This window comes from Microcaecilia unicolor, chromosome 2 (assembly GCF_901765095.1).
Source record: "Microcaecilia unicolor chromosome 2, aMicUni1.1, whole genome shotgun sequence".
Lineage (NCBI taxonomy): Eukaryota > Metazoa > Chordata > Amphibia > Gymnophiona > Siphonopidae > Microcaecilia > Microcaecilia unicolor.
The window spans coordinates 477,954,137-477,969,300 of record NC_044032.1 but is presented as its reverse complement, the minus strand read 5'-3'; the positions used below and the strand labels follow the sequence as shown (position 1 = coordinate 477,969,300).

Genomic DNA, 15,164 nt, shown 5'->3' with positions numbered 1-15,164 from the left:
GAATAGATTCAAATTCTGCATTTCCCATCAGTGGAAGAAAAATAATAGAGACATCCTGCTTGCAAAAGGGTAATAACTTTCTCCATAGAGCTCATAGGATCGAAGTAAAAGACTGTGGCACACTTGAATAGGCAATCATGCAAGATGTGCATGTAGAAGATAATTAAGGTACCAAGGACAAAAATAGGCTCGTTCAAAAGTAATGTCAGTAAAGCAGTTGTATTTCTGACAGAACAGTGTGTTTTAAACCTGTAAAATTGCCTTTAACTCTTGAAGAGCATTTCTCTAGTTCGGCTAGCAGCTGGTGCATGTTTTGTGTTAAAGCTGTTATAGAAAAGTGAATGCCCTATTTTAGTTTCACTTAGTGAAGAAGTGAATCAACAGTACTGTGAGCAGTATACTTTTAAAACTTGCTGACTGGGCTCTGATAGGCCTAGAGTTTGAAATTACCCAGCAGTTGTTGCTGGCTGTTGCTTCAGTCAGCCTGGGAGAAAAAAAGAGACAGATCTCTTTGCTGAGGCTCAGTGAATTATATGTCCTGATCTTCCCAGGTACTGTTTAGAAAGAATGCAAATGTTTTTGTTAGTGTTATAATTGATCTATATTTCAGATATCTGTTATTGTTTGCTGACTGCACTATTTTGCTCGTGTTTGATTTTTAAAAGACAACAAACAATACTTAGTTTATTGCCTCTCTGGACTGATAAAGAATCCTGGTGGCTTCTGTGTTGGGTCTGTAAGTGCTTTCTGGGAAATGTGAGACCACTGGGAGTGTGGCCCCCAGTACACTAGAATTATTGGGGCTAATTTGAGAGGAGACTTGCCCAGAGGAATTTGTGACACAGTCAGTGGGAGGAGGGTGATAGTGTACAGCACAAGCAGCAGATGCAGGTGGACCTGAGCTGTGCTGGTGTTATGATTCTGCTGGACAGGCAGGGGAATGTTTGGGACTCACTCCTGATTGGCTTGTCAGGGGCTTGAGCCAGCAAACGTCAGAAGCGTGATCCATTTAAGCCTGCCTTTCCCCTGCAATCATTGCTTTAAGCGTTGATTGCTTTGTTTGCTCAGCTGAAGCCAGCCTGTGCTTGGGCGTTTGTGTTCACGTTGGAGTTTAGCCTTTCTCCTCGTGCTTGTTTATTGTATGTGTGTGTGTGTGCTGGGTATTCCCAGCATGAGCCTGACTACCTCACTTCCCCACACCTGGTTTGCTTTCTCCTACTCTAACGTTGTGCTGTCTGGGGTAAGCTTGTGCCTTGAGTCATTTCAGTTTGTTTGTTTGTTTAGCGTTATCTCTCTCTGTGTTCCCTTTGTTGTGATGAGCTTCTGCTCTGCTACCTGTGGTTCTGTCTCCCCCTGTCCTTGTATTTTGCTCCTGTTTGTTTGGTTGTTTTAGCTCTCTTTGTTTGCTGTATCTGCCTCCAGTTTCCGGAGAGCCGCGTGCCTTTTCTGGTCTGTGTGTGTCAAGGCAGCTTCCTCTGTTTGCTTACACTCCCCCTTTATCCTTGTCTGCTGAGTAGCACTGTCCTGTTTATTCCTTTAGCAGTTCCTTTTTTCTGGGGCTTCCTGTATTCTTGTTCGCCCTGTGCACAGCCTTGTATACCTTTAGAGGCTTCTGCCTCTCACCCCTTTCTTTGTGCCTCTATCCTGCACTGTGTGTACTGCTTGTGGCCCAGTTCCGTGGGGAACCCTTGTTCTTCTTTCTCCCTTCCCAGAGTGTGATTCGGTTCCCAGTTGGCTGTGAGGCCCGCTTGCTTGGACTCTGCGCGAGTGGGTTCCCGATCGGCCGTGAGGCCCACCTGAATGTATCTCCCCACTTTCTGGTAGTGCCTGTTGGCTGTTGTGTGTGTGCGGGGCTTGGTGGCTGAGGTGATGCGTAGAGCCTGTTCGGTCTACCCTAGGCCTTGGCCAAAACCCTATACTAGGCCTCGGCCTGGGCTCAAGGGCTCACGTCCGGAATAACAGCTGGGAATAGACCATCTAAGTGGCTGTGGCTAAGCGTTTCATGACAGACTTTGTCCTTTTTTTGTGGAAGCGGCAGAATTGTCGGCCTGAATTTAGTCTTTTTCATCTGCAACCTCCAGACACAGTGAATAAGTGCAGCAGTAACAGGGTCCCTTTCCTGGTAATTTTTTTTTTTGGTAGTGTTATGAGATTAGCAGTGTGCTGATAGTGACCGGCAGCGGCCAGCAGACAATGGAGATGCCTGACCTAACACAAGAGCAACCAGACGGCCTCAGCAAGGAGGAGACACAGGACCGGCCTGTGCAGAGTTCTCCTGAGGGGAGACCAGACTCCTTATAGACAAGGGCTTGTGCACTGGCAGGGCCAGATGCCACACCAGCTGAGATCCGGGAGATCTACATGATAGAGCAACAGCAGCTGAACCAACAAACAGCGAGAGGAACGGGAAGAGTGACAGCGGCGAGAAAAGCATGAATTCCAGCTGAAGAAAATAAAGATGGAGATGGAAATGGCTCGTATCCAAAGCTCCAGCCTAACCCCTGTGCCAAAGTCCGAGGCAGGATCCACAACCCGGATTGGTTCCAACTTGTTTTCACAGTTTGATTCCTCAGAAAGACTGGGTGTACTATCTGGGAGGAAAGCTCACTAGTAGAGCACTTAAGGCATTCCAAGGACTGTCCATGGAAACATGCTCCCAGTTTGAGGAGGTGTGCAAAGCTTTGTTAAACCATTACATTATTACCCCCAAGACCTACAGACGAAAGTTCCAGACTTTGCTAAAAGGGGGTGGATGATACTCACAATGAGTTTGTGATTCAGCTAAGATTCCACCATCAGTAAGTGGCTCAGTGGAGCTGAAGTTAAAACCCTGGAGGACTGCCAAAACCTGATGGTCCTGCAGCAATTTCTTCAGCATTGTTGTCCAGAGGTGAGGAAACGTGTCCAAGATCACCCCAAACTCCAAACAAAGTGGCAGAGTTGGCTGACATCTTTATGGCTAACTGTCTCTAGTTGGCAAAGAGAAGCCATTCATATCCACAGCAGTTGGGATCTAAGGGTAGCCAGAGCCCTAAGTCAAATATCCCTGCAACCTCAGAGACTGTCGGCAAACCCTCCAGTGTTCCCCAAAAACCTAAAGACTTTGGGCATGAGCACTCTTGTTATCAGTGTAGGCATACAGGACATTTCAAAGCGGATTACCCAAATAATCCCAAGCCTGCAATAAAGAGCATTTCAATTCATGCACCTTCATGCACCTAAGCTGGCAGCTTTCATGGGTGGCTCCAATCCCATGAAGGAGACCCACACAGCTGCTGCAGTACAAATTACTGGTCATTCATCAAGCAAGGAAGCAGATGGGTTTCCCCAACACTACAGCTCTCCAGTAACTGTTAATCAGACCCAGGAAGCTGGGCTTGTGGACACAGGCTCTAGCATCACTTTGCTACGACTAGAGCTAGTGCCAGAAGATGCTATTCTTCTAGGGCGCACTGCAGTAGTGCTAGCCAATGGATCCAGAGACACTGTACCCATTGCTCGAGTATTCCTGGATTGGGGTACGAAGCCTGGATACAGAGAAGTAGGCATAATGAAAAACATGCCGGTACTCATGCTGTGTGGGACCAACACAGGTCCAATGACCATTATCCTTGATAGCGGAGTCAGCATTTCCGCTATGGTGACCCGTAGTCTGGCCAGGGCGGCCCAACAAGAGAAGCAGCAGAGATCACCTCTCCAGTTCCATATCCTGAGCCAGTCAAGGTGAAACCAGCTGACCAAGTGACAGGAGGGAGATGTTCCAGTCTTTCAGGCAGTACCAGTTCCAGAGGTGACCAGGGACGTGAGTACGGAATAGCCTAACTTAACTAACACACCTATTGATCAGACTGTTGATCCTGATTTGTCAGTGTCACCAGCAGAGACCCTTCCAGATATGGATAAATAGAGGACAAAGACATGCTTTTCAGGAAGCGCAGCATTCTGACCCTGACCTGGAAGCCCTAAGGCAGAGGGCTGATCAACCAACCAATGAGACTTGTAAAGATCGTATCCTATGGAAAGGGACCTGTTGTACAGAGAGACTGATCCTGTCGATCCTAACAGGCCCTGGACAGCAGGCAAGCAGCTTATAGTGCCCAGGGCATACAGAGAGCTTCTACAGATTGCACATGATATTCCACTAGCAGGAAATCAGGGGTGACAGGCACAAGCACTAGACTGAACCAGAACTTCTTCTGGCCGGGAGTATCTCGAGCCATAGCTGACTACTGTCGAATCTGTCATGTGTGCCAAAGAGTGGGTAAGACCCAAGATCACCACCAAGCACCCTGAAACCTTTACCCATTATCAGTGAGCCCCTTGAGAGAATAGCTGTGGATATAGTGGAGGCCTCTAGCTGTCCCTAGCCAGACTGGGAAAAGATAATATATTGACAGCGGTGGACTTTACTACCAGATATCCTGAAGCGATAACCTTATCCTCCATAGAATGAGAGAAAATTGCCACTGCCCTGCTAGAAATATTTGCTTGGGTTGGATGTCCACGAGAAATACTCTCACACCAAGGGGCACAGTTTATGTCCGAGTAGATCCAGAATCTGTGGGCACACACTGTGGAGTGAAATCTGTACGTACCACACCATATCACCCTGAAACTAATGGGTTGGTGGAGAGATTTAATGGAATATTAAAGCATATGCTAAGACTTTTGTGAAAATGGGAGATCATGACTGGGAGAAATACTTGCCCTACCTACTGTTTGAATATAGAGAAGTACCTCAGGAGTCTACAGGGTTCTACTCATTTGAGCTGCTTTATAGCTGGAGGGTGAGAGGGCCTCTTGACCTAATAGAGCATTTTGGAGGGGAAGCAATACCTATGACACCCCATTAATTGAATACACAGTTAATTTGCAGCAGAGATTAGAAGAACTCATGGGCTTTGTCAGAGACAAGATGCAGGCAGCCCAGACTAAGCAAAAGACCTGGTATGATCATAAGGGACAGCAGGTACTTGTTTTAGTCCCAGTTTGTCAGAATAAACTTCAAGCTAATTAGGCGGGAACTTAGAAGGTCATAAGGTGCCTGAATGAAACAAACTATGTTATACCTATGGACTCTAAAGACAGAAAGCAGTGTACGTTTTGTGTAAATATGTTAAAGGCCTATGCAAATCATACAGCTATGATGCTAGATGTGTACAGCCTGCCAAAAGAGTATCTTGATAACGAGCCCATACCTGACCTCTTAGCAAAGACCTTACTAGAGGTATCTATACAATAAATTGTAGTGGGAGAGCAACAAACCCCCACCCAGAGACAGCAGTTAGACACAGTATTACAAAAGTATGTTTATGTTTTCCAATAAACCAGGACTTACCCATTTGGCTAATCACAATGTAAACATAAGTGGGTATGACCCGCTGAAGCATGGTCCCTATCGAATATCTGCTGAGGTGGGGAGGCAAATGAAGCAGGAGACTGATGAGATGCTAGCCCGAGGTGTTATCAAGAAGTCTCAAAGTCCCTGGGCCTCTCCTGTAGTTTTCGTTCTTAAGAAAGATAGCACAATCTGCTTCTGTGTGGATTACAGGAGACTTAATGATTGTACTGTATCTGATGCCCATCCGATGCCCTGGATGGATGAGTTACAAGACCATTTAACTGGGGCCAAGTGCCTGACTACAATGGACCTTAGCCATGGGTACTGGCAGATTCCTCCAACAGCTGCTGCTCAGCAGCGATCAGCATTTATTACCCCATTTGCTCTATATGAATTTATTGTGATGCCTTTTGGAATGAAAAATGCCCCTGATACATTTCAATCCTTGGTGAATCGTCTGCTAGATGGACTCCAGGAGCATGCTACGACTTATCCCGATGACATTGCTGTATATAGTCAGATTTGGGATAACCACCTGATCCATTTGAGTGGAGTACTGGACCAGATCAGGGAGGCCCGCCTGACTATAAATCTCAGCAAATGTCAGATGGGAATGGCAGAAGTGCAATATTTAGAGCACAGAGTGGGAGGTGGATCGCTGAAGCCTGAACCACTTAAGGTGGAAGCTATCCAGAGTTGGCCCACTCCCCAAACTAAAAAGCAAGTACTGGCCTTCCTTGGAACAGCGGGGTATTACAGAAAGTTTGTGCCTCACTATAGCCAAACCCTTGACTGACCTGGCTAAAAAGAGACTACCCCAAATCATTACCTGGTTGCCAGAATGTGAAGCAGCCTTCCAAAAATTAAAGACAGCTGAAACTGATTACCAGCAAAGATTTGAGGTACAGACTGACGCCTCAGCATATTTTAATTATTTATTTATTGCATTTATGTCCCACATTTTCCCCACCGTATGGCAGGTTCAATGTGGCTTACATATTGCTAAAAAGGCGATTACAAAATTTAGATTTGTAGTAGTACATAATACAGAAGTACAATAAACGCTTAGGTTGATATATTAGCATATTGTGAGAGAGGTTAATATTATTGTTTTCCATTTCTGAACTTTTCGTGATGTATGGTGGGTGTGGGATTAGACAGATCCAGGGGAGAAAGACTTCTTGAAAAGATGTGTTTTCAGGTTTTTTCTGAATTGTAGGTAGTTTTCTGTATGCATATGGCATTGGGGCTATACTCAGTCAAGTGAACAGCAGAAGGGAGGAGCACCCCACTGTGTACATGAGTTGCAAGCTCCTTGACAGAGAGGCAGCCTATGCCACTATTGAAAAGGAGGATCTGGCCTCAGTGTGGGCCCTCAAGAAGTTACAACCATTCTGTATGGGTGAGACTTTACTGTCATCACAGATCACAACCTGTTAGTCTGGCTGAAGAGGGTCTCAGGAGATAACTGGAAGCTATCACGGTGGAGCCTGTCCTTGTCAATGTACAACTTCTACAAATGTCGATGTCTTATTTTTTTTTTTAATTTGTAAACTTTTTATTAGTCAACCAATTTGACAGGAGCTCTAGGCTCCTCAAACTGTCCTTACATTTCAGTATACAAACATTCTAGTAAAAATTTTCATATCAACTGTTACCCCCCCTCCCCCCCATCATCCATAGGCCCCTAAAAATGTCGATGTCTTAATTATTATTATAGGAGGAAAAGCCTCAAACGCTGGGAAACTCCGTTGTCAATCCTTACAATGACCTTAGGGAGGCCCACGCATTCATCACTGGCAAAAAAACTCCCGTCTTTATTGTTTTTGAAAGTTCACACAGACTTTTCAAAACAGCTCTTAAATTAGAAAGTGAAAAGTAACGTATCTTTCCAACTGCCCGGTCTTCTGCTCATGTTCTGACCACTAACCACGGCCCAACTTTGGCCAAGGTTTTGACTCTTGCACCAGGGTCCGTGGTATCCACCAGCTTCATCCAGTAGATATCTAGCTCTTAAAATTCCAGCCGGTGGATACCATAGACCCTGATGCAGGAGTCGAAACCTGTTGCAAAAGTTCTCAGTGCTGTATCAAAAATATTGCTTCAGGATCTTGTATTTTCTCTCCTTTCCATTAGCTACTAGCCTGCTGCTTTTTTTTTAGCTCTGTCTAGGAGAGTGCTAGCTAACTCTGTTACACTGTGCACAATGTCCAATTGAAGAGCTGGTAGGATGCAATGCCAGAAGTTAACACTGCATTATGGAAACATTTTATCCCAAAAGACTCTAATGTCCATGCCTCCCACCCAGGGGGCACCAAGGAATGAGTCCTGGAAGTTTTGGCTCTTGAGAGCACATACCACCACCATGGAATAAGGAGGAAGCTGTTGCTTCTTGAAGTCCAAAGTCTTCTAGGCTCTGTACAAAGTCAACCACCTTATTCACTGGAAAAACAGAAGGGGGTATATCCCACCTTCTCAAATGAATCACAATTTTCTTTGGTTCAGGATTGGAGAATATGCAGTGCTTCTGACCTGGACTCCTTCTCCTAACTTATGTGATAACCCATGCCATCTCTCTCAAAATCAATGAGAGTTCTTCCAGTATGGACTTACTTCTTTTGTGAGGTAGGAAAGGATCTCCTCTGAGAAGACCTCTGGTTATTCGTCATAGTTCCATGACCGTTCCAAGTTAGAGAAATATTCCAGAGGGGACATTTGAGTCTCTGTCTTGCACTACTGATCACAGAGCCAGGCCTTGGTCAGGGGCACCAAGAGACAGAAGACCCCCTCCCCAACCCGGCTCCCAAAAACACCTCCACTCAGCTCTGGCAAATTAATGCTTATCAGGAGAGCAGTTTCAGTAAAACTTATTTCTGCAGAAGCAGGCTTTTATGAAATCACTTAAAGTTGTCCTTATTATGATCATAGACTTTAAGGCCTACTTCATACATTTCTGTTCCTGTTCTGTGTAGATGGAATGAACCTATTCTGAATTAAAACTATTGGAATACTATTGAGTAAATGCAGAAAAAAAAATGTCAGATTATTTTAAAATCTCTCTGGTAGGGGCAATATTTTGAGAATGTAATGAAACTGTTGCTTTTCTCTTTATGTTCTTTAAAATGGTTGTCCTTATTTTACTTTCATCAATTTTTTTTATTGATGACTCAACATAACCAATACAAATGTTTCAAGACAGAAAATATTTGACCATTCAGTATAGTACAGAAACTGAAGCCACTAAAATGGGCCGTCAACAAATATTTCTCATTTATCCCCCTTTACCCTCATCCCACCCCCATGCTGTAGAACTACAATCCAGCAGTAAGCATAGTATCAAACCCCTCCCCACTTAATACCCCCAAACCTCCTTAACCCATCCCTCCCCACTATCCCCGGATGTTAAAACAACACAAAGCCCCTATTAAAAGATCAAAAATACTACTACACCTTCAACGTCATAGAATAGACATCGCATTACTGCAAGAAACCCACTTATCTATATCTGAACATGCCAAACTAAAAACTTGGTGGGTGGGGGCTTGTTTGGCAGTGGCGGCCCAGGGGAAAAAGGGAAGGGTAGCTATTTTGTTTAGGAAAGGAGTAGTAGACAAAATTAGCCCACATTTTATAGACCCTGGAGGTAGATTTTTACTTTGTAAGGCCATAATTGCAAGCCAGGAATTTGTACTAAGGAATGTATATGCACCTAATATGACCGCCGTTTTTACAAAATGATTACGTCAAAGTTGTTGGCTAGTGAGGCAACATCAATATTGATAGGAGGAGACTTTAATGCAGTTTTAGATCCCATGACAGATAAATCCCACCCAGTGAAGGAATCGACCTACCAGGGGGGAAAAGGGCTTTCAAATCTATGTGGACAGTTAGATTAAGTAGATGTCTGGCGAGTGCTACACCCACAGGAGAGAGACTTCATGCATTTATCTCGCACGCACTCCACCCAGGCCCGTATTCATTATTTATTGGTCTCAAAGCCAATCTTTGGCTCAATATCAAAAAGTCTGATATTGGGCCTTATGTCATTTTGGACCATGCCTGGGTTTGGATGGACTGTGCGTTGACCAAGCCTGTGGGGCGGGGATGGCATTGGGTTTTTCCAGTGGAATTATACAAAACAAGGCATTTCAGGAAGTGCTCTCTAAATGCTGGAAGGAGTATAAATCTCATAATATAGAGCATGAGGCGGAATCCGTTCTTAACTGGGAGGCCGCGAAGTCAGTACTAAGAGGGGAAATTATTAGTTATACCAGCCATAAGAGGAAGACCAGAAACCGAGAGATCATCCAGCTGGGCCACTTGTTGGGCACAGCTCAGAGGAGATTTGGTAAATCACACTCAGCAGAAGAAAAACAGAAAGTGATAGAAATACAGGTGACACTAAATGAGTTACTACACCAGAGGGCCATTAAATCACAAACATATTATAAATATATGCTATACAGACATGGGAACAAGGGGGGGACGTCTGTTGGCACGCCTGGTAGCCGCCAGGAAGGGCTGCTCTAGAATCCTGACTATGCAAGCGGGACAGGGCTTAGTAGTCAACACTGACCAAGAAATTGTGACTTATTCTACTCTTATTATCAAAGTTTATATAGTGTGGAGGTAGAGGAGGGACTCTCCAGCAGCCTTTATTTGGATAACTTAGTGTTGCCAAGTTTACGACAGGCAGATAGCGATTCGCTTAACCAACCGATCGCACCTGAAGAAGTTTACCTGGCAATTCGACAAAGCTCCCTATTAAAAGCTCCAGGAGTAGATGGATACCGAGCGGAGTTCTTTAAGCTTATGGGAGAAGAAATTTTGTCCCCACTGACGAACATGTTTAACTCTATGATAGAGACGGAAAGGTTACCTGAGCAGTTGAATATAGCCCAGATTATAGTGCTCCCCAAGCCTGGGAGAGACCCAACGTTAGTAGAATCCTACCGACCTATTTCGCTTTTAAACTACAAGGTCAAACTGCTAGCTAAAATAATGGCAACCCGTCTGGCAAATATCCTCCCGAGGTTGTTACACGAGTCTCAAGTGGGCTTTGTACGTGGACACATGGTAGTCAAAAATATCCGTAAAATTATAGCGTCCCTGGAATATTGAAATCAGAAGAATCTACAATCTCTCCTGGTTAAGTTTTGATGCTGAGAAAGCATTTGACTGGGTGAAGTGGAGTTTCCTTTATGCAACGTTGTCTAAGTATGGTTTTTCAGGACACTTTCTGTCGGCAGTGAAAGCTCTATATCAGGCTCCTAGAGCGAGAATATCCATTAATGGGATGGAATCTAAGGATTTTCAAATTTTCAGAGGAACGCGGCAGGGGTGTCCCCTCTCCCCTTTGTCCTGACAGTAGATTCTTTGCTAAGAGATATAGTAGCTACTCCGTCGGTGCATGGAATATCAGTGGGCTCACTGACTTTCAAGGTTGCAGCTTTTGCGGACGATATTTTGGTGCATCTAACGCAGCTACAGGAATTGTTGCTGGCGTTAATGGAGATTCTAAAGGAATATGGGAACTATGCTGGCTTACGGATGAATTTAAGGAAATCCGAGGCCTTGTCCTCTTCAGATCTGTTAGAGCAGGAGTGGGTTACAGAGTTCCCTTTACGCTGGGCGAGGGGGTCATTTCGATATCTAGGAATTTTGTTACCTAAGGATGTATCACAGTTGTTTCACTTAAATGTTTCCATGTTGCTTGAGGATACACGTAAGTTAGTAGAGGGCTGGCGAGATCTCCCTATGACCTTGTTAGGCAGGGTGAACTTAGTGAAAATGGTGGTGTTCTCCAAGTGGCTTTATTTGTTACATACGCTGCCCCTTTGGTTACTTCAAAGAGATCTTAAAGCCTTTAATCGTTTAATCTCACAATTTTGTTGGAATAGAAGGAAACCTAGGATTAGCTTTTTGTATCTGATTGGAGGATGGGGGCAGGGAGGCTTGGGTCTCCCAGATATGAAACTCTATAATTGCACCTGTCAATTACGTCACCTAAGACTTTTCTTGAAATGTTTGTATGGTCTTTGTCCCGCATATAGCAATCCAGTTTAGGATGTGCTGGAGAGGGCTTCCATGGTAACTCCAGTAATTTGGAACGTGATGACAGTGCCAGGCAGACCTTTTTTACGGTCTGTGTCCCGCAAATGACAAGACAGATTTGGATAGGCTGGAGTGGGTTTTCACAGCAACTCCAGAAATTGGAACATAAGGACAGAGCCGGGCGGACTTCTATGGTCTGTGTCCCAGAAATACCAAAGAAAGACCATGATCAAGTATATAATCTCACATTTATTCTTAATTAAATCTTGAATTGGTAATGAATGTGACTGTTGGGCAGACTGGATGGACCGTTTTGTTCTTTATCTGCCGTCATTCACTATGTTACTAAGTTACTTGGGGGACTTGAGCCTTAAGACTCAGATATATACCCCAATAGATTTTGAAAAAGCATACTATGCTCCTTACCAGTTCTTTTCACTGATACACTATAAACAAACCCAGCTTCCTCTGAGGCTACAGAGGAGTGTACTTTTGCACCCACAAACAGCCATGTGGAGAATGCTGGTGAAGAACTTGGGGGGGGGGGGGGGGGGGGTGACCCGCGTGCTACGGATCTCCTTACAATTCAAGGTAATTGTGAATTTCAACCAGGACTTACTAATAAGGTTTATACGCATTGGGCGGAGCAAGATATTACTTGTCTGGAACATTTAATGATGGGGGAAGGGAGGCCCATTTCGATGAGAAATTTGTTACAACAGACGGGAGACTCTTGGGGAGCAAGATTTGCGTATGGGCAGGTTTCGCACTACATCTTAACGCTTCCCTGTGAGCAGCTGAGTTGCAGAATGGGGGGAAGATCAGAGAATTTTTTCAGTCTTTGAGGGAGGGGGAGATCTCAATATCATTATTATATAAGGCCTTGAACAAGTGGAAACAACACAAAGACTTTTCAGGTTTGAAAGGTAGATGGGAGCATGAGTTGGGAGTCACTTTGACACACTGGGACATATCAATTTCAGTTGCACGCATACCCACTTTAGTTACATACGCACGTTTAAGAGAATGCGCTTACAGGGTGATACATAGGGGTTATATCTCACCCTCACAGCTGTGCCATATGGGGGGGGGGCTGCAGGAATCAGCGTGTTGGAAGTGTGGGGACACTAACGGGACTTTGTCCCATATGTTTTGGAGTTGTTCAACAATAAGAGTTTATTGGCGTCATATTCACAGCTTTTGGGAGGCAGAGCTGCATATACGGGTAGTGGGAACAGTAGAACAGTTGATATTGGATGTGCCAGGAGACTTCAGAGGTTGCAATAAATATATAATACTGCTTCTTCACAAAATGTGCCTGATTGCTCGGAAACATATATTACAATATTGGACGCCGCCAAGTTCTCCAGCATATTGGCATTGGAGGAATAAGGTACATCAACTAGCGACCTGGGAGGCAAGGGAGTCTCGTTTTTCGCCAAAGAAAAGAAAACACTTCTTGGCCATTTGGGGTCCTTATGTACAGATATTGCACCCCCGGGGTTGTAGCACACTGTTTAATGAAGGCCGATCTCAAAGGGGCGTAGCCCTTCTCTGGAGGATATCTCAAGTTCCTGGTGGGGTGGGAGGGGGGTTGGAAGGTTTCAGGGGGGGATGGGGGGGTAAAGTTTATGATGACCACTTGACACTGAATGAAAGAGACTTCAAGGTTTTAATTGACTAGAGGTCAATTGGTTTGACACACTGTTCCTAATTGGAGGTTTGATGTTTGATTATTACCATATAGTTATTGGTAGCAAATAATTGTCTTTATCATCTGGGTGGGGGGGGGGGGGGGGGGCGGGCAAGAAGTTCAAGTATATAAAAATTAAAAAAAGTTGATGACGGAGGACAATGTTCCTGTTTACGTTGGAAGATGTACTGTGATTTGTGTCATCAATAAAAAATTATTGAAATAAAACAGCACAAAGCCCCCTCCCAGGTCCCAGGAGGTCTGGTTCCTTATGACCCCCCCTGAGCTCATAGGATCAGGACCATTAAGAACATCCTACTTCCTTTACCTCTACCCCCCCCCCCCCCCCACCCCAGGTACCTTAACGGTTAATTGTGGATCTTATATGGAATCCAAACTCAAGTACTAGTCTAATCGGCCCGCCAACCACTTCACATTACATTGATCACCAAACTTCTACCTCTGGGAGACAGAGAGGACAGATAAGATCCCCAAAGCTTCAAAAAGTGAGTTTTACGGGTTGTCCTTATTTTAAAACATTGTAAAAATGTTCATGCCTATAAAAGATTACAGTTTGTGATGGGATTTACAGGGCTTAATATTCAAATAGTTTAGGCTTCTAAGTTAGAATATTGAGAGGATAGATTTACAACAGGGCAATTAGGCTGTAAAGGCATGAAGATGGATATTGCACCTATTTTTAAAAGGCAACATTTGCATCTGTATACCTTTGAAAAATTCCTTTTCAAAAAGCTCTTGCACAAAGTTACATCTGCTCAGAAAAAGCATAACTTTTCTGCCCAAGTCTGTGCAAATATGCACATATTTTAAACATATGCATAGATCTTGCAACTCCACCTCCAGCAATGCCTACCCCTATGACATGTAAGAGCACATATCATGCAGTGGCAGCATGTATTTTTATGCACGCATACCCTTGGGGAACTTTAAAAGCACCTATTTTTGCATATAACACTGCTTTATGTGCCAAGAGGTTGTTTATTTATTTGCTACATTTGTATCCCACATTTTCCCACCTATTTGCAGGCTCAATGTGGCTTACATAGTACTGTACCGGCGTTCGCCGGTTCCGGTCTGAACAAATACAAAGTGTGCACAAGTACAAGCTGTGAATGTGGAAGAATATGGTTCACATATGGTAGATACATTGGGGAAACATTAGGTAGGAAGAGGGAGAATTGGGAGAATTGTTAATAAAATTATCCCTTAAATTGGCCAGGGTTCATAAAGAAATGGCAGCTATGTGGCAGAATTAGATTGAAACAAAAAAATAGTTGCTTAGCACTAATTTTCAACACTAAGGCCCTGATGATCAATACCCCATGCTGTTCTGAAGCAGCGTCCTAAAAATCTCTCTGGAACAGCACGGGGAATTAACTCTCCAATGATCAACGCTAATAACATGCAATTTTAGGTGCGTTATTAGCGTTAATCATTGGGGGAAAGTGCGAGAGGATTGTGCTTAGGCATGCGCTCAGGCACAAACCTTCCACACTTGATTGACAGGTCTGGTCTGTCAAAAGCTGTGAAACACATGGAAACCCCCCCCCCCCCCCCCCAAAGCAAGGCCCTGGTGGCCTAGTGCCCCTCCCATGCCCCCCCCCCCCCCGGATAGCGACACAGGGGGCTGAAGGTACAGTGTATCTCCAGCCCCCTAATCCCCCCACCCATCACAAAAAAAAAAAAAACGAATCCCTGCTGGCTGGCATAGGGTTAAGGCGCAATTCAGCACATACAATCAGAGCACAGTACTCTGATCATAGGGGTAGAATCCCTGCACGCTCACACCGGAGCCCTCTGATCATCAGCGCTTAGTAAATGTGGGCGCTAGCTGCCTCTAGCACCCGCATTTATTTTTGATCATCAAGCTGAAGGTTACTAATTTACGTGCCTAAGTATAGGGAAATGAACCACAGGCCTAAATTCAGGAAAAGCTTTAAGCTGAAAAACTAGGTTAAAATTCAGCTGTAACATGTTTTTAATTTTAGGATCCTAAAATTTAAAAACTTAATTTAAGCACCGAGTGTTTCTTGAAATAAAATCACCTTTTTGGCT

The 15,164-nt window shown here is 44.4% G+C and overlaps 1 protein-coding gene across 5 annotated transcripts in view; it reads right to left on the bottom strand.

Moving 5' to 3' along the window:
- Positions 1-15,164, bottom strand: part of IMMT (inner membrane mitochondrial protein) — a 156,664-nt gene that overhangs the window by 45,877 nt on the left and 95,623 nt on the right. The window lies entirely within an intron of this gene.